The sequence below is a fragment of the Orbicella faveolata genome, unplaced genomic scaffold, assembly GCF_042242905.1.
Source record: "Orbicella faveolata isolate gen_17 unplaced genomic scaffold, um_ofav_v1 contig_26, whole genome shotgun sequence".
Taxonomy (NCBI): domain Eukaryota; kingdom Metazoa; phylum Cnidaria; class Anthozoa; order Scleractinia; family Merulinidae; genus Orbicella; species Orbicella faveolata.
Window position 1 is genome coordinate 17,261,219 of NW_028301554.1, and position 26,578 is coordinate 17,287,796.

The 26,578-nt window shown below is 37.3% G+C and overlaps 2 long non-coding RNA genes across 6 annotated transcripts; one reads left to right on the top strand and one right to left on the bottom strand.

Moving 5' to 3' along the window:
* Window positions 1-55: 55 nt before the first annotated feature.
* Window positions 56-8,138, top strand: LOC110049288 (uncharacterized). 2 transcript variants are annotated; one of them, XR_016208976.1, is made up of 4 exons: window positions 56-132; window positions 217-293; window positions 1,730-1,805; window positions 2,674-8,138. It is a non-coding gene; the product is annotated as an uncharacterized LOC110049288 (long non-coding RNA). The 2 variants fall into 2 exon arrangements; XR_002296736.2 differs by lacking the exon at window positions 1,730-1,805.
* Window positions 8,082-26,070, bottom strand: LOC110049287 (uncharacterized). Of its 4 annotated transcripts, none has more exons than XR_016208973.1 (5): window positions 25,785-26,070; window positions 21,992-22,383; window positions 19,711-20,884; window positions 19,004-19,171; window positions 8,082-17,679 (listed from the first exon to the last, which is right to left on the bottom strand). It is a non-coding gene; the product is annotated as an uncharacterized LOC110049287 (long non-coding RNA). The 4 variants fall into 4 exon arrangements; XR_016208975.1 differs by lacking the exon at window positions 21,992-22,383 and having other exon boundaries at window positions 19,711-19,888; window positions 25,785-25,884; window positions 26,001-26,061; XR_016208972.1 differs by lacking the exon at window positions 21,992-22,383 and having other exon boundaries at window positions 25,785-25,884; window positions 26,001-26,061.
* Window positions 26,071-26,578: the final 508 nt, after the last annotated feature.

Consider the following 26,578-nt stretch of genomic DNA (forward strand, 5'->3'; position numbering starts at 1 on the left):
CGTGCCGTATTACGTCTCTGCCTCCCCTCCCCTCTTATGACGTTTTTCTCCCACTGACCTTTGCGAGTGTAGTTGATCTCCGCCATTTTGGCACGTGTGGAAGAGCAGGTACTCGAAGATGGAGTTTAAGAGGTTTGTCCTTTGTCTTAAGACGGTTCAAACCAGCGATAGTTATTGATGTGAAGCATTGGTTTGCTTTCTTTACTTTGTTGGCAGGTCGGAGCAGAAGGTGGAATGAGGAGGCGTTTTGTTTACCTCTAAGGAAACTATTCCTTAGGTATGAAATTTATAAGGTAAGCGTTAGAGCTCATACACTTAATATACAGTGCGATTGGCTTCAGTTTGATTTAAAAACTGCTAAGCTAGGTGGAAATGCGACTTTCCGATACATGTATAAAGCCATGTATGTTCTTTTTTCGTAAATACTAATGTGGGTGCTTACAAAAACTTGATTACCTGCCAATCACCTACTTCCCGGGGGGAGGTGCGGGGGGGGGGGGCGTACATGTACATAGCACGACTGAGTGTTGCGCCAAGAGGTTGAGAACTTCAATCTCATACATTGTCACACCTACAACTGACTGACTGATGGAGGGTAAGCTGGTTGGCTAACTGAGTTACTAACTGACAAATTACTGACTAACAGACTCAACAACCAGCCAAGGGTTGCATGTAGATTGGCTGATGGCTAATGGAATGGTTAATTGAAAGAAACACATTCTCACTCTACAAACTGAATTGAGAAGTGACCCTGGAAGTTTGCTTTGCCTGATCTTAGATCTTGGTACATTTTACATCGCGATTCTAGGATAATACATTCAAACCTCACTTAGCCACCATTTATGTTAAGTGACCAACTTGAGTTTCCTATACAACTGCATTTTCATTGTCTTAAATGTAAAAAAAATGCAGTTGTTAAAGGAACTCCAAGGTTTCCACCTGGCAAGACGTTTTGCAACCTACAAAATTAATTTTGTAATTTGCAAACATTTTGTCATGTACAGAGTACATTTCGTCATGTACTCTAAGAAAATATATCCTAAGCACCCCACTGGTTTTGGAAAACTTACTTCATCCACGGTTGGTTCAATTACATCATATATGTTTATTTATTGTAAATTTTGATGGATACCTTAACAGGGATTCAAAATTGCAGTGGAATTTGTTTCTTGGCTGATAGATTTAGAGTATTTTGCAAAAGTAGCTTGTAGCTTTTCAAGGAACAATCGCTAGAAACACTATTTTAGCAATATATCACTGCATTTTCCTGATGTCTATTGTTTCAATTGGTGCAAATTTTCAAACAATAATTCACTGTTCTTGATAATTTGCCACAGATTGCCTTATGTTCATCAATAGGGTAAGCTTTTCCAAGCAGAGTTTCCTGTATGGGTGAAATACAAAAATCTCATTTCTGAAGATTGTGCACGAAGGGTGCCAAAATCTGTCAATACTGTCACAACTCCACGAACTATTAACTATCAAATGACACGAAAAAATGCTTTTTAATGTCATCACAGAATATAGAATATTTTATGTTCATAGAAGTGTTCCATAACCTTTGTCTGTGAAGTTTAGGCTGTAACTGATTAGTGGTGCTACTTGGTAAAACATGGAAATTATTAATTGACACACATGATACGTGGTGTAACTGAACATGACCTGGACCAGATAAAATGTGTTTTGGCTAAAAGTGCCTCATCAGTTTTTTTGTGACTGTTTGCTTTAGCGGCTTAACTACCCAGAACTGGGGATGATTTTAGTTTGCATGTGAAATGAATTGAGCTCCCTGTCTTCATAATAAGGTAAGGACATCCTTATTCTCTATGTGTGAAGCTGAATTCTGAACTCAAGCATGGGAACCATCTTGAAAACCTTTTCACAAATTTTCTAGATTAACGTAACATTGTCATATAGATAACATCAACGACTGCAGACCATGTACTCCAGCACATGTTACAAACAATTACATGTACCAAAATTAATTTCTTGTACAGTAAGTTACATGACAGTTTGTTCATACTGGTCACAAAGAGACTTGCCTGAATGTTGGTGAACTGCTGCTCAGTGCCTTGCAAAAACAAGCAAAATAATGTTAGTGCTTGTGAATTTTCATTGACTTCCCAAAATTTCACGCTTTTCTCCAGCAAATTATTGCTCAACTTACTCTGAAACTCAACAACTTTTCAAGACCAGACAACAAAATTTGCAAATTTTCCTTGCTGCATTACTTCTGCACAGTACTGTACTTGACAAGCCAAATGACAGAACAATGAGCTAAATCTTACACTGACTGATTACTTCCTCAACTGATTGGTTTAAGTGAAATTTTAAGAAAGCTACCTGGTAATAATATTAGTTTAAGGAGAATTAATATGTCCACATATGTGGACCTTGGGACTGTTAGCTGATATGTTTACAGTAACCAAGGTCTTTATTAAACTAACAGTACAATGGTACATTGGTTTTAGTCAATATTTTGTTTCTGTTCTAATGACACCATAGACACATTTGAAATGGAAAGTGATACTGATGAGTGATTTGGTAAGGATAATTAATTTTGTGAAGAAATCATCCCTCGAAGGTCTATGGTAATCTTAAACCCTGTTAACTGTTTAGTGATCTTATATAATTTATAAATTGAGATTAAAAGAAGTTAATCTTGCTTTTCAGGTCAGATGAGAACAGAGACAAAGTGACTGAAGCTTTATCAGCCATCTATAGAAGAGTTGTAAGTTTTATTTTGCAATTCAGCTTTTGGGTGAACCAGGTAAACAAAGCTCTTGAATAAGCCAAGTTCTGTTCTGATTACTTTAATTCAGTCATGCTATGTATTCTGCCATGCTTTATCTGCACAATGAATAAGAAGAGCTCTTAAATAACACATTTTTAACAATTTATACAATCTTGAAATAATATCAGTCGTTAATAAATCATTGTTTTAGGCTTATTATTCTTTACTCAAAATCAGTGTTCACACTCTATACTCAAAATCATTTCTCTGGGCTGGTTTGCATTTTCCCTTCTAAATCCTTTTTGATTACTTGAGTGACTAACTGAGTGACTAATTGGGTCATAATGGAACCATTTGACTGGTTGACTGTTCGAATTACCTGCTTGCCGAACTTGTCTGGCAGACCTATTGACAGATTCATTTAGTAATGAACTCGTTGATTAACCAGTTGACAAACCTGTCTACACACTTACATGATAGCTGATCAACTTAATAGATCTAAACAACCGGCTTAGTGACATTAAAAAACCAACTAATTTACAGCTTAATAAGTGATTGACAGACTAAATGCTGTACTGATTGAGATTGATTACCACTGTGAATGATTGAATGACTGGTCAAATGATTGATTGATAAAAGTGATTGATTTTATGATCAATTTACTGTAAATGGTTTGATTTAAAAAATGACAAACAAAGCTATCAGTATATTGATGGAGTAAGTAGGCAACTGACCCAATGACTGACTAATCAATAATGTTTCATTGATTGACTAATACTGACTGACTGACTAACCCTAATAGATTGATTGGCCAATTGATTAATACTGATTGATTGATTGATGAAATTATTGGCTAAATACATCATAAATAACTACATGACTGACTGACAAACATACTGCGTGATAGAAAGAAGATTGTCTGGTTGCTCAATGTTGCTGTTTAATTAATCTGATTAATTGTCCCATATTTGCTTAACTACCAAAAACATTAATTATTGAATGACTGAAGGACCAGCTGTTGATAAATGATCCATTTAACTGCCATGCCTATAATGTTTAGACAAAATTGCTTGCTGGCCTGACCGAGGGACAGACCAATAAACAGACAAAGAGGCAGACTGATTGACCAGCAGGTCAACTAACAATTAACTGACCAAACAACAGACTGATCAGTTGTGTGATTGAGTGATTGTTTATCTGACTGACTGACTGACTGACTGACTGACTCGCTGACTCACTGACTGACTGACCTGCTGACGGACTGACAGACTGACTCGCTGACTCACTGACTTGCTGATTCGCTGACTCACCGACTGACTGACGCACTGACTCACTGATTGGCTGACTCGCTGACTGACTGACTGACTTGCTGACTTGCTGACACACTGACTGATTGACCCGCTGACTCTGAAGCACTGACTCGCTGATTGACTGATTGGCAGACTCACTGACTTGCTGACTTGCTGACTCACCGACTAGCTGATGCAGTGACTAGCTGACTCACTGACTAGTTGACTAGCTGACTTACTGAGTCACTGACTTGCTGATTGGCTGCCTTGCTGATTGCCTGACTCACTAACCTGCTGACTCGCTGACTCGCTGACATACTGACTCACTGACTTGCCGACTTGCTGAAACACTGACTTACTGACTCACTGACTTGCTGATTGGCTTCCTCATTGCCTCGCTGACTGACTAACTTACTAGCCTGCTGACTTTCTGACCCACTGACCCACTGACTCGCCGACTGGCGGACCCGCTGACTCACTGACTCGCTGACTGACTGACTCATTGACTCACTGACTCCCTGACTCTCTGACTTGCTGACTGACTAACTCACTGATTGGCTGACTCGCTGACATGCTGACTCACTGACTCGCTGACTGATTGACTTGCTGACTGACTGACTTGCTGACTCACTGACTGACTCACTGACTCGCTGACTTGTGATTTTTGATTGAGTGATTTTTTAACTGACTGACTGACTCACTGACTTGCTAACTAACTAGCTGACTCTGACTCGCTGATTTGCTGACTGACTGACTGACTGACTGACTAATGGACTGACTGGCTAATTGATTGTCTGATGTGATTGACTGACTGATAGAATATATGGGTAGCTGGGCAGATCAGCATATCGATTGACATGTGACAAACCAATCAGTGTGTTACATGTACATTTCCAAGCTATATGTACATTATATCATGCCAATCATGGCATTGATTGACTGATTGATTGATTGATTCCCTAACAGACTGACAGACTGACTGACTGACTGACTGACTGACTGCTTGGCTGACTGACTGACTAACTGACTGACTGATGAGCAGACATATGGATAGATTGATGGACAGATGAACTGACTGACTGACTGACTGACTGGCTGGCTGGCTGGCTGGCCGACAGATGGACTGACTGATTGATTTATCAACTGACTGACTGACTGACTGACTGACTGATTGTGTGATCAATTATGTGATTGACTGGCTGACATGTTTTGGCAAACTAATTGTTGGATTGCATTGCCAAACCACATTTATCATGCAATCAATTAACTGAGAAGCAGATGACTGACAGACCTAATTAGGGCTTAAAACCAAATAGACTACATAATGTACCATGCTGATGCTCATGGATTGACAGCCTCTGAAAAACAAACAGACAGACTGAAAGACAGACAGACAAACAGACTTAAAGACAGAAAGACAGACAGACATACTTAAAGACAGAAAGTCAGACAGACAGACTTAAAGACAGACTGACAGACAGACTTTAAAGACAGAAAGACAGACCGACTGACTTAAAGACAGAAAGACAGACTGACTGGCAGACAGACTTGAAGACAGAAAGACAGACACATACAGAAAGACAGACTGATGGAAGGGTCATTCAAGCTATAGTCAAACAGACAACTGATTTGTATAATAACTGAGAAACTTAATTTTTGACTGCAGTCTACAAATGGTGTGATCTTGGCAGAGTACATTGTATGTCTGAGTTATTTATTAAATACAGTTGAATCTCCTTAAACGACTACCTTGTGTAAAGTGACTTTTGAGAGTTAGATATGTGACTTTTGACAGCCAAATTATTTGAAGTGAAATCGATCAAATGAATGGAATTCCCCTCGTTGTCATCGCAAAGTGCACAGGAGGTCGACTATGGGTGATTCAAATGTATATTTGCTGTAAACTTGATGGGTACATTTTTCCTTGCTTCTCCCCCACTGTACTGTTAAAATCTTGAACCAATGCAGGTTCAAGAATGCAGGCAAAATTTTCTTCTTGTTTTTCAAAATGTTTGCCTTTTCATTACGTTCTTGGAAAAAAGCAAGTCAGATATGTTTACTACTGCATTACTAATTTGCCTTGTGTTACAAAAAGACAGTTAAAATATATCATCGAAAATGAGAAAGTATTTGTCTTGGAGTTGAAAACCTCAGCTAAAGTAGACTGGTTCTTTAAGTTACACAAAGATAAAAAGCAAGCAATTGCTTTTATAGGCTTTATTATATACCTTGGGAATTAAAACCAATTAAGGTCAATATGATTCCTTAGAGGATTAAGAATTGTTTTGTAAGCCTGGAGAAAATAACAATTTCCATAGCAAATGATTGCAAAGCAAAAGTTCAAATTCTTGTTTTGATCTATTAAAATGCAGATGTATAAGATGCGTGCAAGCTTTAGGGAAAAATGTGCATACTTTTGTCATTATTTTTTCAAGCTTAAGTTGTTTTCTGAAAGATTTGAACTTCAGCTTTGACTTCATTCTTGCTTATAAATTATTGCATGAATTTCTTGGTGTGAACTAGTTCTATACTAGAAATTTGAACCTTAAATTGACATCTTGGTTTACATGGATACGATCGAAGGAGTTGCACGCAACAAATTTATTTCAGAGCCATTTTTATTTGTTTTGATATAAGTAAGAAAAAAACAGAAAATATGCCATTGGTATCTGTTTATAAATTTTCCTGGGTTTATCAGCAATTCTTTGGAAACCAGTCTTTCAGGGCAAGGTCAGTGGAGAGGTTTTGAAAAACGTACTTTGAGTCAGTCCCAACAGTGATGAGCATGTTGTTTCTCTTTACAACATCATCAGATTTCCAATTAGACAAGTGATGAGAATAAAGGAAATCCTCAACTCGGGATGTCATTGTCTTGATGTACCACCAAATTCTCAAAACAAACAGCAAAACACTAATTAGTAAGGAGAATTAATACGTTCATCTTTAGACTGTTATGTTTACAGTAACCAAGGTTTTAATAAAACTTGACAGGACGATTGAAGAGTGGTTTTAGTAAATAGTTTGTTTCTGTTACATCGTACGCCACAGATACGTTTAAAATTTAATTTCGAGTTTAAGGTGGCTCCATAGGGTAATCATTTATCACGTTGCGCGCGCTGGTGTTATGTTTCGAATGCTATTTTTGCATTCGTTTTTACACCAAGTCCTTTCAAACTTACTAAATGTAAAAAGCAATGATGATATGTTGATGTACTATATCTCTCTTAAAATTTTGGCTTTTAATGTTGAGTTATAAATGCCCAAACAAATGCGTTGTTTACCGTTTTTATGTCTTTATCTGTGATTTTCTTGAATTTCCTTCGGTGAAATTTTCCAAACGTTTTACGGTACATTGAATACACGGCGGGATAAGAATTTTAAACACGAAAAGAGTAGGGTTTGTACGGCAGTTTTTTAGATTTTTGCAAATTTATGTCGTTTACCGCTGCAGAAAAAGTGGTCAGATAGATTTCGCTGAAAAACGAGCTCCAACTAAAGTAAAGTATTTATTATCAGTCTGCCAAATTTTACAGAATTTCACCGTAGGAAACGCGAGAAAATTCACTGCCAGTTTTGCTTTTTGTGCTCATGTTGACGTCATAAAATATCGAAAAACACTGACTTTTTCCATTGAGTTCGCGCAGATTACTTGAGCTTTCGTCCTAAACGCGTGCGATCGTAAAACTATAGGGAGCCACCTTAAAACACGGCACAAATTCCTTGTTCTGCTTAGGATCGTCACGCAACCGAATGTGACATCATGTCACGCTTGCCCCTGTGCGTGGTGACGCCAAGGTTTGTGATTCTGTGAAGATAACGAATTCACCGAAACATTTGGGTAGTTGCATGATTCAGAACAAATGAACTATTTTTCACGCGTATGTAAATGCTAAAAGATGTATCTGTGGCGTACGTTGTCATGAGAAATGAGCCGTTTACTAAAACTAAGCTATAATCATACTGCAAAGTTTTCTTGAGACCTCTCCAGAACTTGGCTTATTTTAGAGTTTATCTGGTTCACTCGAACAGTTGGATTGCAAAATGAAACAACACGAGAGGAAGATAACAATAATTTATTGAAATAAAAAATAATTCTCTTTAGTCCAGTACTACAAGTTAAAAAAATTAAAAAAAAAAAAAATTTATCTAGCCAATGTTGTCCCTAGTTCTGGGTTGCTTCCACTCTGCTGCTCTGAGTTGATGTTGTTTCTTTTGTCCTCATTTAATATTCCAACTTTAAAATCCTGGTCTGTTTTATCTGATGCCCTCATCCAAGCTGGGGACAGTTGAACACTTGGAAGAGTTGACCGTTTGCTCCCTAGTGGGGTAAACAGCGTAAAGGAAAGTGAGAGTTTTACTCCCCGTGTCTCTAGGGTCTCAGTCATAATTTGTCACAGTGCCATACCCAAGTAATTTTGGAATTTATTTATAAGTGGAAAAAATTAATATGCCAATTTGTTATTTGCTCGAAGATACTAATTTGCAGTCAATGTACCAAAAAAATAAATAATTTGCCCAAATGGTAGAAAATCAAATAAGCTCGCCCTCACACAAAATTCTGGAGAAATCCCTATTTTAGTTTGAAATGTCCGCAACCTGGACAAGAAAAACCGACGTGCTAAGTATGGCGCTCAATTCCAGTGCATAACCGTTGAAATCAAGGAAAGAATTGAACACACAGAATCCGCCAGTCTGACTTCCCGACCAAACCACCGGCGAACCGTCATTCCACAAACTTCACCAAAGAGCGCAAGTCATTAAACGTCTCTCATCTGTGAAGATACCGATGTCAAGTTTCTCTCTTTAATTTGGATGAAAGGAATTGGCCGATATTCATATTAACTGTATGCTGAGAATAGGTTTAGTGTGGTTTATTAAAAAACAAAACGTTGCAAAAGGTTTAAGTTAATTAGTCGCAGTCAGCTTGTTTGTTTGTTGCCCTGTTTCACATCACGTGATGTAACTCTGGAGAGTTGTTTCTTTCAAATGTAAATCGCATTCCCGTGCGAATGAATGAATAAAGTTAAGAACATCCGTGATGTGAAACCAGCAATTAACATACGCAACTGAACGGGTATTTTTATTTCAAAAAAGGAAAGATCTAAGCTGAATTGCTCCTATTTAACTGTGGTAAGAAATTTGGAAGTTGGTATGCGCTTAAGTTATGGGCTTAAATTAAAAGCTAGTTCAGTTTAGATTAAATGTTCATGTGCGCGAAGATAAACAGAAAATAGAAATGATGTTTAAAAATTGTGTATATATAATTTGAAATTTGTTATTAACCAATTTTGCTGTGATTGTTTTCTCAATTTGGCCGAATTTTGGTTTGTCGTGAAAGTGAAATAATTACATATTCCTACTGAGAGAAATTGTAGCGTCCTTCAAAATCGTGACTTGCCCTGTCACGCAACGACTCTATCGACCTATAAACCGGTTAATAAAAGTGAGCCTGGCTAGCAAGCACTACCTGAAAAAATGTTTATGACTGTGAATTTTGTGGTTTAACTTAATATAATTTTTTTGGTTTGAATTCAAGAAAAACAAAAAAAACACAATTTTGGTGAAAAGGGTTGAATCCCTGTTTTATTGGTTTTGTTAGTTTGAAACTGAGTTGATGAAATTGTTGTTAGAAATACGCAAGATGTTTCAGGATTACCCTTCATCAATAGACTGATTAACCGTTACATGAAACTCAGCAGTTTACCAGCCTACAATGAAGAATTATTCCTGAAGTACCCGAAATAATTCGTTTGATATCAATAGCTGATTGACAAAGAAAGAATGATTAATTTTTATTCAACACAACAGGAAACATTACGGACACTGGAACCAGATTTCAGCACTAGGATTTCTGGGATTGTTTACATAACTGGGGTAAGATGTGATTTTATAATGGTCACCAAGGCAACCATAAACCAATCAAAGCTTATGTCGGGCACTGTTGAAAACAATCCCAAATATCCAAGCACCAAAGGTTGGTGCCCAGTCACTTTAAAGTTTCTGGAGTGGTAAACTAATTAACGGTTAGACCCTTTGCCCTTGAGGGCTACGGGTCAATAGCCCATGAGGCGAAGCCAAATGGGCTATTGACCTGTGGCCCTTAAGGGCGAAGGGTCTAATTATTTTAGTATCACCCAACTAGTCGGACAGAAAAGGCAATAATTAAGTTAGCAAATACAAGTTGAAGAAATATTTATTTGGGAATAACACGAAAGAAAGCGTCACAGTTGATTGCACCAATTTCGCTACTCAAGGACTAATAGTCTCCTAGTAGCGTAGCCAACTAAAATGCAGGATTTGCATTAGTCCACTACTTGGGTGATACTAATGAAGGTTATTTTTACAGAATTGGATTATTTAGTTATATATCTAAGATCAAAATGAAAATAGAAAATGAAAATTATTAAGATTTATAAAAGTGGAATTTGAGAAACTCACAAAAAAACTTTACAAGAAAATGCTCTCTTTTGTTAAAAAGATTTTTTATTTCTTTATAATTGGGCCTATACAAGTAGGATTTATATTATTACTTTAGTATTTTATTTTTAAATTTTAGATTTTAATGAAAAACTAAAAGAGAGAAAACCTAACCCAGCAGCAACCCAATCAGAGAGTCCCCTAGTGACCATTAGCTCAATTTGATCTCATTAATGAAAATCCCATCAAGTCAGACCAATGAAATTCAGCACTCTCCTCTGTCCATGCTTTCTCTAGAGATGCACCTTCCTTGAGCCCCACAATTAAGCACTCCTGTTTTATGTCCTTGATAGTGGAACATTTCCTGATACACTGACTGCAAAAAGCACCTTGCCGGGCCGAAAAATGCCGAATTGATGGTGTGGTACTGTGACAAATTCAGTGAGACCCTTAAGACATGAAAAGCAAACTCTCACCGTCCTTCATGCTGTCGACCCCACTTGAGAGCAAACGGGCAACAATTCCAAGTGTCCAACTGTCCCCAGCTTGAATTACAGGATCAGATAAAGTTTCCCAGGATTTCTCAGTTGGAATATTTCAGAAGACATCAGAAACACACACCTTTTCAGAGGCAGAGCTTCCACAACCCAGCAGGGACGTGACTGGCTAGATTTGAATATGACCACCTTGATCTTGGTGTGTGTGCCATCTTCTGTCCTGGAATTAAATGATAACCTAAGAACTTTAGTAGATACATGCAAGCTCATTAGCATTATAAAACATAGGCACGCAAGGCGTGCAAGAGTTATTTTTTTGTGAACTATAAGTCTCGGAGATAGGAGCATTCATGGAACTGTTTACAGTAATGATTTGGTTGATCTGACAAGTTTTTTGGTTGCGATGTACAGCAAGAAAGAAACTGGGAGTTTATGATGTACATACGATGTTACATCGGTAATGGTAAGATAACTAAATAGTAAGCCATAAAATGTTTGACTGAACAAACTACAGTAATCTGACACGTCTCCAGATTAATGAAGAGAGCATCTTATTTTCTAACAGGCAATTTTATTCGTTCTTTGATACAACCCACACTGTGATTGGTCTGACACGCGCACATGCATAACTTCCTCACTCACCGATCACGTAGCCCTTCCCCCCGGGGGGGGGGGGACTCCCTTATATGGGCTATATAGGTCTGTGCGGCCCCGAAGGGTATGGTTTTTCAGCCGTTTTGGTCATAAATAGGGTATCAATTTTAGCTGATTTTGGTCATTTTGGTCATAAATAGGGTACGGTTTTTGCACTCTAGCCTTGATATGGGTATGCTTTAAGAAGAAGCCACTTTTTCATCATTATCGAAAAGAAAATCAACAAAAGCCCTTCACAAATTTATATGTTTACGGTAATTTAACATTGGTTTGAACTAGGGAACTAATTATAACGCAGGTCTGAAACAGGGTTTTGATTTGAGGGTCAGGTCGTAAATAGGGTTTCGAATTTTTGGTCAGGTCATAAATAGGGTAAGGAATATCGCAGATTTTGGTCATAAATAGGGTAAGGGTTTTGGGAAGCGGGCCGCACACCCCCAACCAATTTTTCTGGGAGTACCCCCTCGGGAGCCCTACCAGTCCCCAAGAGGAATTTTGCTCAAAAATACTCAAGTTAAGAGAACTTTTCGCATTTTATACGAGTCGTAAGTTTACCCTTTTTACACAACACAACGCAACAACACTACTTCACCGAAAATTGAAAGAAAGAGAAAAAACCTCTCGGACACGTTGAAAGTCTGATTTAATTAAATTGCACTTTAACTTGGTGCCACACAGTCTTCAAAGAACATTTGAACAGTTTTCATACTTTTTACCTTTAAAAATATCGGACTGAAAAGAATGTCATAAAATGCCCATCAAATAAAAATATTAAACTGCTACTGCAGAGACGTAAAAACACTCTAGAAATGAAAACTTTTTTGTTTAATATCCTGGGAACAATAGCCGATAACTTGTAAGCTCTAATTGAATTTACTCCCATATGAAAAACAAAAGTGTCGAGTTACCATTTCTAACTAAAAATAGCAAACATCTCGTGGGAACAAGTGGTGACGATTCGTCAGCTCTAATTGAATTTACTACCTTGTGAAAAACAAGAGTGTCAAATTACCCATTGTGACTAAAAAATAAAAATATCTCGTTATATTTGCATGCAATAAGAACAAAGCAATCGTTACCTGCACTTACTATGGTAAACGTTAGAACTGCTTCAAATCTAAATAGTCTCGTCTCCTCTAAAACATGTCCTAAGAACTAGAACCGACGATTCGTGACCTCTAATTGAATTAACTCCTTGTGAAAAACAAAAGTATCAAGTTACCCTTTGTAATTAAAAATAAAAATATCTCGTGCCATTTGCCTACTACTCATGAACTGCTTCAAAACTCATGACTCATCTCGTTCATAACTAGCCACCATTACACTGAAAATTATGCACTCTAAAACAACCCAATGTACGTATGTAACTGTCACACTCCCCTCCAAACCGGACTAAAAATCACAAACCGGCAACATACACGTCACTCTTTATTTTTCAATTACCAAAGTCCTTGTGTTTATACATACCTTGTGTTTCTCACGTACCATTTACCTTTACAACAAGAAATTTGATTGGCTGTTCATAGTAGATCCAATCTGATTGGTGTGACATACATACATCTCTCACTCACTCACTCACTCACTCACTCACTCACTCACTCACTCACCCATTGACCCGTCCATAACATACCCGACGCGCCGACTAAGAGGTATTTTTTTTACAAAAAAATAACTCAATAAACTAATAGAGAAAAAATGGCTGTTTCTTGGTGATACAAGGACAGACGAAAACAAGATTGAAGCCTTAAGGTAGCTTGTGGGCATGCTGTATGCATGTTACTGGACAAAAACAAAAACATTCTACAAGGTTAATAAAACAGTCCCAAAAAACTATAATTTCTGAAGCAGTTAACTGATGAACAAGTTTTAAGGAACAGTAAGTGAGCCTATAAAATATAATGCCTTGCAACACCAAGAAAGAACCAAGAAAATTACAATAAAGTGATGATCATGGAAAATGAAAATAGCCCTGGTCTTACACAATTACTAAGTGAAAAACTATACTAAATTTTGCTTAATTCTACATGTAAAAAGTAGTACTTTTTTTTTCTACAGAACCCTTTGTCTTTGTAAGATTGCCACCCACAATTGCATTTGCATAAACTAATATTTTGCTAAGTCTTGACAGTAATACCTAATGCAACCAAGAAGGTACGAAAATAATGTGGAGTGGCAGTAAGACTAGTTATTAATTATAACACCTAGCCAATAGCTCCAAATTTTGTAGTGCTTGAAAATAAATACTAATTTTATGCTTTTACTCTTTCAATTTATGCTAATGAACTTGCAACTCTACTTAGTGTACAAAGTAAACTAATATAAACAAAGGGAGCATTAATAGTGTTATAGAAAAAGGACAAACTGAGAACATCGGAAAAACAAAGCTGTTAATTTTGTAGCAGCCTAGTAGTTAACAGATGTCATTTTACATCTCACTTCTAGTCTTATGACAACTGAACATTGAATGTAAAAGGACTTCTGTCAACCCAGGCCACATTTTGGAGTTGAAATACTTTTTTCATGTACCTGTATCCAAACTGTTAATAACGAACTGTGAATGAAAAATATATGAAATATATCTTAAATCTTTTAATTAAAAAATGCTCCCCTAGTTTATGAATCAAACAACCACTGTCAAGCTGCCAACCACCTTAATAGAAAAAATGGATGTAAAAGGGAATATTTTGAATTTCTGACTACCCACGGGCATGTATTACAAAAACAACCAGTGAATGACATTAACCAATGTAGTAGTTTTCACAAAATGTATTAAAAACGGTGATAAGGTTGAGTGGCAGGGTGATGTTGATTGTTGCTAGAGTTCATAATTTAGTTACATATTCTAGGATAAAGAAACACTAAAATAATACGTAATAACTTACTAGCAAGCTTCCTCTGAGCAGTGAAGTGACTGCTAACTAAGTTGTAAGAGTTCTACCATGTAACATTAATTTACCTTAACTTATAATGAAGCACATCCCATAACAAAAGCCAAATAGTGAAAAACTGGGTGTCCTGTGCACATGTCAACTGTGCTGAAGCTCTCTAATCTTGAAAGTAATTTGCCGTTAGCTACTCAGTCCTGCTTTTAAGGCTAAGAATGAAACCTTAGTATGTGCCTGAATGAAATAAAAGTTGTTTAATTAGCAGTTACCAAACTGACCAAAGGAAAGTACATGTAATTCGTAAATGAAAAATAATTCACTGCTCTACATATGTTTTTCTTGTGTTTCACAAATGATGAGAAGTTTTAATTGAAGAAATAAACATCTACTATTGCAATTTAAATGAGTTGTTGTCAAATTTTATTTAAAAGTAATCAGTAACTGGTTTCTCCTCACAGTCAACCCCAAACATCACAAGAATTGACCAAATGATCAGATATCAAAAGGAAATATGTCTCAGTTTGGTTCTAGAAAGTAATGGTCAGTCAGTAGCTATAAGAAAGGAATGGAGACACAACATGCACAGTACTGTTCCAGCTTTTCCAAGGTTTGTTTATGACTAGGTAATTGTTGACAATATTTTTATATAAATTTTGGACAACTTTTGTGAAAGAGTAATGATAAACATTATGTACTTCACATATCTACGAAAAGAAACCCACTGCTCAAAGGAAGCATGTGCTGTCCAGAACATTCAAACGTAATTCAAATGGGACAAACAAGTGCAAGAGTACCAGTAATATTTACTGCTCAATGGATTCAAGTCAGCCAAATGGAATGGGTGCAAAATAAATAAAACTATGATTTCATGATTAACTGGTTCATTGATTGAAGTCAGAGGTCTTTGCTGCTGCATGTAAATCTCTAAAGGATATGCATTGTAGATGTACAATGTATGATTTCGGTGATAATAAGCTGCAAAATTTCTCAAGACAATTTTTTTCCAAAAAGGCACTTGTTTGAACAATGGTGGCACACACACCTACATGTAACAATAGTACTGCCTTTCCCTTAATGCTCATTTCTAAAGTGACAACCCTATTGGTTGCATCGGTATGAGGTTTGTGCAGTTTTGGATCTGTGTAACATTTGGCAGATGTGGTACAATGTCTCAAGTTACACTGTAGTCAGTTGTATAGCCTCAAGTGTGAGAGGCAGTCTATTTTTAGTCTGTTGAGTATAGTTTGATGACGAACTGACTTCAGGTCTCAGGTGTCCATTTTGTTGTGGTAGTTGGTCATACTCACAATGGTGGTAGCACATTGAAAGCATGTCACTGTCTTTGTCATTTTTCATTGCTTTTCATTGATTTTGTCTTTTGTCAAGTGCTGTTAGTTGGCGGGACAGTTATTGTTGATCTCAACCATTGGCAGTCAAACCTGCACTGGTTCTGTTTGAAGTCGACATCTTGGTTTGTTGATTTGTTCAGCTCAAGGTGCAAGGTGAGAAGATATTTTTAAAAAAGAACTGCACAGAAGTTTGCAATACAATGTAAATAATCTCAGCACAAAGTTTTTTTCCTCTTGTTAGCTAATTCCTTCTTACAGTTTGTTGGTAAAGTTTGTTGGTTGTTTTGTTGAGGTCATTAAGCATGTCAGATGCTGTCAGTTTAAATCCATCTGTTGCTGGTCAAGTTTGTGTTGGTTCTGTTTGAATGAAGTTAAAGTTTGTTGGTTGTTTTGTTGAGGTCATTAAGTGTGTCAGATATACATGTAATCAGTTTCAATCCATCTGCTGCTGGTCAAGTTTGTGTTGGTTCTGTTTGAATGAAGTTAAAGTTTGTTGGTTGTTTTGTTGAGGTCATTAAGTGTGTCAGATATACATGTAATCAGTTTCAATCCATCTGCCGCTGGTCAAGTTTGTGTTGGTTCTGTTTGAATGAAGTTAAAGTTTGCTGGTTGTTTTGTTGAGGTTATCCCTCTATACCAAGGCAAGCAGTATGCCAAACATTTATCACAAGAACCTAGACTACAAAGCTAGAATAAAGTAAACACTACCATTATCAGTTGAATAAGGTGCGACGGAACTCTCAACAAGTAACAAAGGTTTGGGCTTAAAATTATGCTGTTGCCATGGGAAACTTTCCTTGTTTTACATGGTAACAATATCATCGCCTGCAATTTCGCGCACTTTGCTGCCAATGACGTCAAAGGCTGACAAGTTTCCACTGGAAATGGAGCGAATTGCCTGTAACAACAACACAAGTTGAATGTTAACTTTCGTCACACCTTATTCAACTGATAATTGTAGTAGGCAGCTAACCTGAACAGGGGTTGTGGAACAACAGCTGGGTGAAAAACCTCCCTGTACGTCCACTTGCCCCTAGGAGGAAAACCCCGGGCCAGCTGTACCCCATGCTCAAAGGCCTCCCGGGCTAGGCCGAATAAAAACACACTTAAAATAGACAAACTATATGAATTTCCATAAAACTTGTCACATGCTAGTCTTTGAAAAAGATAAATGAGCAATAACTAAAAATAATATTTCATGTAGTCATCTTTACTGAGTGTATGATCTGTGTACATACAAGGATATGTAGCATGAATATTGTGCAAAAGTTCATTTTGAAGATTTGAGATGAGATTCTTAACTTTCTAAAACAAAAAGCCCAGTCTACATGTATAAGTTCTGATGAGAAGCACATGTATATTATCCCTGGAGGTATAATTAAATACAAAGCTGGTAATGAGCATTTTGCAAAGGAAAATACAAAAAAACAAGGAATATGATGTGCACAAAGGACAAATTTAAGTATCTCCCAATTTGATCAATTCTTATACATGTATTTTTGGCATGCACGTTGTAACTTACAATAAAATTTTTGGTCACACTTTAATGACTTTTAGATCATTCAGAATTCAGAAGACAATTGAAGAAAAATCACAAATCTTACCAAAATGAAAACTTTGCAAACAGCTCATACCATAAAATTAAACTTATATTTCTATTTATACATTGAAATGTGGGGTTAAACTGAATACGCAACTTCAAATACTGCATTACTTATTATGATACCACAAACTGTGTTATCTTGTCTTGGTGGTTAATCTTTTAGCGTCCTCTTTCATGTTTGGCCTGCTATCCTTTTTCTTGTCTCTCCAAGTTCATGCTGTCTTGTGATGCTCTTTGCCTGGTCTAACGTCCTGTGATGAAACAAGCAAAATGATCATTTATTCTGGAATCAATCTTAGCTGTACACAGCAAGAAAGACAGATTTTTTCCAGTTGTTTGGGAATATTTTGTCATGTTCTTCAACATCCGAAATGGAATTACAAGTGATTACATAAAATAATATACTAGTAGTAATCAAAGATTAGAGCAGTGCGTTCAGGTGCATACTTTGCATGTTTGATCTACTTTGATGGCGTTTAAATGGCTTGATAGAAAACTAAGTTTGATCGAGTGACAGATAACAATCTGCACGTGAAGTTGAAGCCTGTGAGAAAACCATTTTTAATTAATTAAGTATTAACTTGTACAGGACAAAATTTTTCCAGGAAAGGCATTTGAACTGTTGGCAATACTTAGAATTCAATTTCAGATTGCCAACACTTGTAACAAATAAACTAATTTCATGAGAAAATAGAGTTTTGACAAGTGACCCTGCAAGACAGCGTGTCCCCCAAATGTTTTAAAATTTTGTGTTTGCATTTATTTACATTGCTCAAATTTACATCTTGTTTTCACAAATGAAAAAGGTGAATAGACCATTCTGACCACAACACAGCCTTTTGGCAAGTTACACAACAAGGAAAGTTTGTTTTGTGACAACCAATTGACCACAATGAATTTGCTAAGCTACATATCGGAAAATCTATTTTCTGACCACAGATCTAAGGGTCATCAATTTGCTGAGCTACATGGAAGATTTGTTTTCTTACCACAACTCACGGCCATTTGCCTTCGCCAAGCTACAAAACATTCTTTCCTGATAATGCAGGCTTTAGCTACATGTTGTCGAAGGCTACAGGTCAAAATACATGCAGCTTTGCAGAAATCATACACACTTCTAATCCATATGGCGAATACGTGACTGCCTGCATGCACTCATGATGTAATTTGCCCCTGCTGTTGGGGGGGGGGGGGGGGGGGGACACTACATGAACGAAAGTACATGTATTTAAGTGTTTTATTGACTACTACCTAATAAGCTTAAACCTTCAATTGAAAACTACCCTTCTATTCCCCTACCAAATTTCTTCAAGATACCCTAGTGTAAACATTGTGTAGCAAGATTTCTTGAGTTGCAATTTAAACCAAAATATGTCCATGTTCTAGGATATAATCATAGATCTCATGCTTGATGTCTGCCATTTTGAAATTGTAAGCTAAAACGTACATGTAAATGAGGCAAAGACACAGGCTGAGAGAAGAGTGATGATGTGCACATTTATAGAACAGTGTGTCACACTGAACTTACCAGATCAATAATTGTTTTGTCTGCAATATTTATCACAGTGTATTTACCTGGTTGTTAAAGACTATCCACTGTCTGCCCAAACTTGTGCACTGCTCTATTTAGGTTTTCCACTACCTGTAGGTCGACTTGTCCACTGTCCATCCATATGCATTGTCCATCAAGATAAGCCCATTGTCTGTCCAGACTTCTTGTCCATCCACTGTTGATTACGTACACTGTATTGAAACATTCAGAAACGGTTTAGCACCTAAGACCAATGCTCATTGTTATAAAAACCAGTCACAATGGAGTACTTAATTTATTCTTTCTAACAGTCAACCCATCCTGATACAGTATGCCTTCCCAGAAATTATGTTCAGAAATGATGAACTTACACATGATCTTCAGTTAAATTAATGTACATGTACATATACTGAAACTAACAGACTTTCCAATAAGAAAGTGAAGCTATTGTAAATGACTCAATTGGTTCTGTTGGCATCTGAACAACAAGGCCCTGTCCTATCACAGACTATGGTACTTTTTGAGTCTGTTTCTAAAGTCATTCTTTGAATGTAATTGCTGTCTGTCTGTTTTAGGTTTTGAATTTGTCAGTTTGTTTCTCTGAACAAAGAACCCTGAGCCACCTCTGCCCTGTCCCCCCCCCCCCCCCCCACAATATTACCCCTCCCCCTCAACAATATTACCTGTCAATGTCCAACAGAAAAGATGACAACTAATGGTAATGTAATTGCAAGTAAGATATGTTATTTACCTGGTCATCTAGTGTGACAGGTTTGGTTCCTCCAGATGCATCTGTAGTCATCTTTAGAGAGTCCCTACAGTGTTACTTTAGTCTGCCTCTATCACCATTTCAGTCAATATAGTATCCTCTCTTCTTTATTCTTTACCTCATGTCTTGTTCAGTCACATCCGTCCAGCCCCTCACTGATCTGACAAAAAAGTGTGTACATTATTAACACATAAGTTGTACATTCAACATCTATAAGGCCACGTAATTTCTGCTAAAATTACAAGCAAGTTTTCCTCTCTCATGCACATAACATTTTACACGTAAATGACTCTCACATTTGCAACTAAATTCACAATATTATGACCATAATCTACATGCACATGTACATATGCACTTGTGTTCTTGTACAAAAATGACTCTGCTTGGGTTTCGAATGTTCTATGACTATCATCTTTTATATTTGCATGGCCTACAGTACATTTATAAAAGACTATTAAAAACAATTGACCACTGTGAACTATCTGTAACAACAAGAAAAATACATCTGTATGTGAGGCATGGATTTTGGAAGCACGATTCTTGATCATCTTGATCAAAGCCCAAGAACCAGCAGCTGGAAAGATCCAATGTTTACATGTAGGTAATAAACACTTTTTGAAGGAATTAAAATGTAAAAGTTACATTCTTTAATATTTGCAAGTAAAGTACTGTACACTTAATTTAAAGCTAAACAAAGTGATTACTTTCTTAATAAGCTGTTGGTCTGCATTGACAGGCAAGTATCAATGAAACCAATTTGCTATTCATGCACCTATCAATGTTAAGCCCAAGGGGGGAAGGGGGGGGGGGGGGCCACAGGCTATCCATGGGAATTTGATTGTGAGATATGTCCCCTGGGTAGTGATTTTGATTGTACATAATATATCTCCAGTGGAGGAATTTGACAAGGTTGCCTTCTTGAAGGACCAAGAGAGCGTAGTGATGAACCATCTGCCATCTTGTAAATACAGCCACACTTCCAGTTGCGGCCACCTCTCCTCAACGACCAGTTTCCAAAATACCAAAAGTTTTCACAACCTCGTTCCCAGGCTCTCTCTTCTCTGCCTCCCTTGGAAGAAAGACGCTGGTTGTGGCCACCCGTGACACAAACTTTTCCGATGGGGTAGAGTCAAAGAATAATTTTTGTTGATCTCAACTGAAACGAAAGAAAGGCGAATGCTGGTCATCGCTATATTAAACCACATCACAGGGATCACACAATCTAGTTGAGTAGGAAGAGAGAAAATAAATTAAGCAACGATTGTCAAAAAAGCGTGTGTGGCTGAGGGAGGGGAGCGCGAATGCATGCTGGATGATCCGTTTGGGATTTAGGTAACGGTATGATCATGTTGCAAAAAGTGATTTTGGGGAAAAAAAATTTGCCAAAGACGCTAAAATTCTCCCAGTGTCATAAAAGTATGCAAATACAAATTTGGCCAAGTTGTGAAAAAATCTTTCGACTTCATTTTGTGTTAGTTTGGTCTCATGGAAACTGCGAAACTTAGAGACTCAGGTGAATTTTCAGATTGTGTTTAAAATGTTTGGGCAAAGAGTTGCCTCCCTTGTCAATAATATTTGTAAACTAAAACATTTTTGCACAGCGCGAAAATGCCTGGGTACGAGTTTAATGCTACAGTGTTATGCAGGATATACATGTGTACAGGACATGTAGGTAAGACAGGTAGGTCTCGTGAGAAGTGACAACAGGAGACAAAGCTAATCTATTCAATACATTCTTTTCATTCCTTTAATTACTCTCTTCCTACTCAACAAGGTTGTGTGCTCCCTGTGACCACACATGGGCAAATACACCTAAGAAATTCTTGTCTTATTCTAAGCTTCACGCACGTCAAGCGAAATATATTTACATATATCCAAACAAAAAAAAAAATCCAGTGTATTAAAGTATCACTCTGATTCCAATTCCAGCCAGTCAAATTACTAAGACATAAACTGTTTTGCTGTTTCATGTTGCCTGATTTAACCTCACAGCATATTGTTCACCTTGTAGAGCGGTGTTTTATTTACCATTTTGCAAAATATAATTCTTGACTCTACCAAGGAACCATGTTTAACATCTGTCTAAATATAAACTTACATAAACCTGATAAATGAAATATAATTGCAGGCCTATGTCATCAAAACTGTAAATCGTTTTACATTGCTGTAAATCAAGTGCAAGTCAGAATACTTGGCTGATTGGCTGTGTGACAGAAATACTTTTTAACATCCAAAATACTGCACAAAGAAGAAAATAAATTACCTCCGAATTCAAAGATTCAAGAGACTGATCAATCCACTGGTTTCACTTTGATTTGTTATGTGATGTTTTACATGTGCTAATCGTCGAAAAGTTTGAGCTTCATTCGGCTGCCGAATTTCTTTGTGAACAAAAGTCTTCTATATTTTGGAGACAGCAGAAATAATGTGGCATTCTTCATTGGCAAAATTCCACATCAAAATCCCGATAAAGCAGGTAGTTTTTAGTGACTGCTCGAGGTTTTGAAACACACAAAGTCTGCCACAGCAACAGTCAAACTCTGCCACCCCTTCCGCCCAACAGATTTTTTTACCACCCAGATTCTGGGTGGTCACGTGACCAGCCGCAACCAGGGTCTTTCTTCCAATGACCAAGGGAGACGGGAGAGAGAGAGCCTGGGAATGACATTGAAGTTTTCAAGTCAAATTACTATATTTGAAACCTCTTGTAAGCAACCCTCCATTGTAAGCAACCTTGACCACTTTCTGAGCTAACAGTTTGAAATTGTCTTTTGTTTTTAACCTCCTGTAAGCCACCACTTGGCAGATAATAGAGCAGAAATTGGATAAGGTGTTGTAACATTATCGCATTCCTAGATAGTAAAAGAGACAGAAATTTCCCTATGGGAAGTATCATGTTTTTCTCAAAATTGACTTTTCATATGAATAAAACATTTAAAACATGGGGTAAGTCTCTGCAGTCTAAGTACTCATAAGTGACCACCTCCTGTAAGTGACCGCATAGGCTTGGCATTTTGGGTGGTTGCTTATGGGAGGTTCAACTGTGTTCAGAAGTCACTGGGAGTAGTGAGGTCTTTGTCGAGAACCCGATGGAAATCATGTCAGAAAGAAGTCAAAGAAGGGTGAGTGAATCTATTTTTTAATCCTCTTATACAAGCCATATTGAAGGGAAAAAGCTTTTGCTTTATACATAAATTTTTTGTGCCAATTATTCCCTGCATGTTTACATTTTGTGAGGTTTCCTTGTCTTAGGGTGGGGAATGTTGATACTTTTTACCAATCATGTTGTCCAGGGGTGGGGATTTTTTGTTTTCAGAAAATGTCAAAATCCCAACCCCTTGCCTATATCCCCCCTCAGGCTTAACACTGATAAGGGCATTATCGACTTGTGGTTGATGAAGTTAAATTAACCATGGTAGTACATTATGAAACTGACATTAGAGTGTTAACCCTGGCTTCAATAATCTAACAAAGGGTTAATGCTCAAAGTGTCATCTTCACAAACTCGGTACTCTCATACAGTCAGTCATATCTATAACAAAATTCTCGATCATTATTGGTTCTCTGTGGATCTATTTGTCACATCAGTATGCAATCATGTGGGTGTCCAATAACTACATGTTATACCCCATTCCCACCTCAATTACACACGCTTTAATGAATGGCTTCCTTTTCTATAGCGTTTAAAAATTATGGAAAGCGCTACTGATTTTTTTGCTCAAAAGAAGTTCTCAAAAGACTCTTTTAAATATGTTCGAAATTTAATGTGGCTAAATGTAATTTAGGCTAAGTTAAAGCGAAACAATGCTGGCCAGCAGTCGCTTCCTGGGAATTGGTGCAGGGTGGACGGGGATTTTACGCAAGGACCTTTGCATGTTTACAGCTTGGCTTCAGATGTCAAGTCATTTTGTGCCTTTTGTTTTGCTACCGGATAGTTCTTGCTGAGTTTACTCCCAGCCCACCCCTCCTCCTTGGCATGGTAAGTATGAGGCAAGTACCTTTGTTTCCACTATTCTTTCAGATCAGTGTGACGGTGCCTGGTGGTTGCCGCTGACAGGGTTGCCATGGATGCCCTACGGGTTGGGCTCAGATTGATTCGTGGCCCCACCTTCCCTCTCAGGCACCATTCCCCAAGCTTATCTATTCTTGATGAGTTTAATTATAGATACGATTAATAGGTGATATGCTTCTGGTAGTAGTAATTGGATAGAGTGGAGTACAATTCAGGGAGTAAATGTGCGAGTAATCTCAAAATCAGACAAGCACAAAGGATGAGGCCAATTTGAAATTATGAGCACAGTTACTCCTTGAATTGGCACGAGGTCCAATTACTAATTAATCGTATCTATAACAAATTTCGGAATTAAAAATGTTTTTTGAGAACTTCTTATGAGCGAAAACGTATGTAGTGGTTTTCACAAGTTTTGAAAACAGTACTGCAGGAAACATCATGAAGGTGTAATTAACATGCTAATAATACTCCTGAAAAAATTACTCGATTCTGATTGGCTAAGAGCAGTGCAGTTCAAGTGTAACACCAGTGCAAAAAGTGTAACACCTGTGCAAATTATACATTGAAATTCTGGATTGTGATTGACTGACAGACAATAGGAACTTTTCTAAGAAAATGATATCATGTAAAATGATGAAGAAATTTTGTGCTGAAACTTTGAAAAAAGTTTTCTCAAATGAGAAAAATAGCTTCAAGAAAGATCTTCCAGCACTTCCTCCACACAAATTTTTTCATGTTTATATTATTAATGAGTAATCATACGGTTTTTCTCGTTCAATTTGGAGTTAATTTACACTTGTGAGTTTTTCAAAAAGCTGAAATTACACTCGTACAAATTAATTCCAAATTGAACTCGAAACCGTATGATTACCTATACAAATCACATGGGTATCCAATTACAAAAAGTTGAAATTGGATACCTGTAATAATTGGACACCCATGTGATTGTGTGCCGATTACATGGCAAATTGGCGAGTGGAGAACCAATCATCATCAAGAATTTTGTTATAGATAAGATTAGTAATAGTAATTGGACTGAGTGGAGTACAATTCAGGGAGTAATCACACATTCAAGTAATTTCAAAATTGGATGAGCATGAAGCGCGAGGCCGATTTGAAGTGTTAAATACACCTTATTCAAAAATGGCGGCCAATTTATTATTCTTTTGTTTGCATGTTAATTAGCCCTCTTTGCCTCATTTTCACTTCAAAATTCTTGTGTATTTTGTACATGTTGACGAGGCAAAGAGGACTAATTACCATTTAAACAAAAGAATAATAAACTGGCTGCCATTTTGGAATAAGGTGTATGTACAAGCACAATTACTCCCTGAATTGTATCGCACGAGGTCCGATTACCAATTAATCATATCTATAAACAATTTCAGAATTAAAAATGCCTTTTGAGAACTTCTTTTGAGCAAAAACATCTGTAACACTCTTCAAAAGTTTTGAAAACTATCGGAAACATTGCAAAGAAAGCAATTAAAGAAGCACGTATAATTGCGTGCAAATCATGTGGGTATCCAACTACAGGAGCCAATTACAAAAAGTTCAAATTGGATACCTGTAATTGGACATCCACATGATTGCGCGTCAATTACGTGACAAATAGGTGCACAGAGAACCAATCATCATTAAGAATTTTGTTATAGATACGATTAATTAGTAACTGCATGGACTTTGTGTCGTGGAGTAATCGCGCTGGTAAATCCGCCTCAAGCTTCTCGCTCGTCTGATTTTGAAATATACTCGAGCGATTACTCCCTGAATTGCACTCCACTCAGTCCAAATACCATTACTAATTTACCTTTATACATGTGTAGGTTCACTAGACCTCAAGTTTTTTTAAGTGCAATGGAGTGGAAGCCAATCCAAGGTTTCATAAAGTTAGAGTATGAAGACAGGGTGCTGCAACCCTAACAGCAACCACAGATATGAGTTAAAACTTCAACCAGGAAGCTGTTATTTGATTTTGTGAGGAAAGACCAGTAGAGAAACGAATTTTCGTAAACAACAGCTTTTGTATTTAATCTCAGCTTACCTTCGGTATAAGTCTTGTATTTGTAAACTGTCAGTGTCAGATGCACAGTAGTGGTTCCATTGTAGAGTTTTCTAGACCCTGCAGTCATTTTTCTTGTACCCTGATACGACCAAACGAAGGAAAATAGGTTTCGAAAGGCAAGTGAGAAAACAGATGACGAATTCATCGTAGCTTTGGGACCAAACTAATTAAGTTTACAATCACTTCAAAACTCACAATCGATCGCAAGCTTTTTACCGCCATGTTGGTATCGAACCCAGTTTTTCGCGTCACGAAAATAGAGGAGTTCACGTTTTAAGGGGCATTATGGGTAATCAGGCAAATTTACAAAGAAGCTATGGTTATCTTTATATTTCGATCCGTTCTGATTTCACATTTGGAGAAGAAACATATACTATAGACGGAGAAACCCCTTCTCTGAGCTGATCGAGTGATTGTTGTGGGCGTGGGAATTTTTTTACGGTTAAAACCGAATGATTTGGTTTAGTGCCTAGCTCAGTCGACTCAAAAACGCTAGTGAATGTAGAAAAGGGATTTCTCTATTTACAGTTAAAGTTTCTTCTCGAAAATGAAACTCAAAATGGAAATATGAAGAAAAACGTATGTTTTGCCGCTTTGTTTCTTTGCAATCTTGCCCTGATCACCCATAAAGCCCCTTAGAACGTCAACTCCTCTATTCGCGCGAAAGGCAGGCCTTTTACCTATTTGCTCCCTTGGTTTCACGTACTTTTTCTTGTACTTTCAGACGATGGAGTGATATTCGGTCTGTAATCGTATCTATAACAAAATTCTCG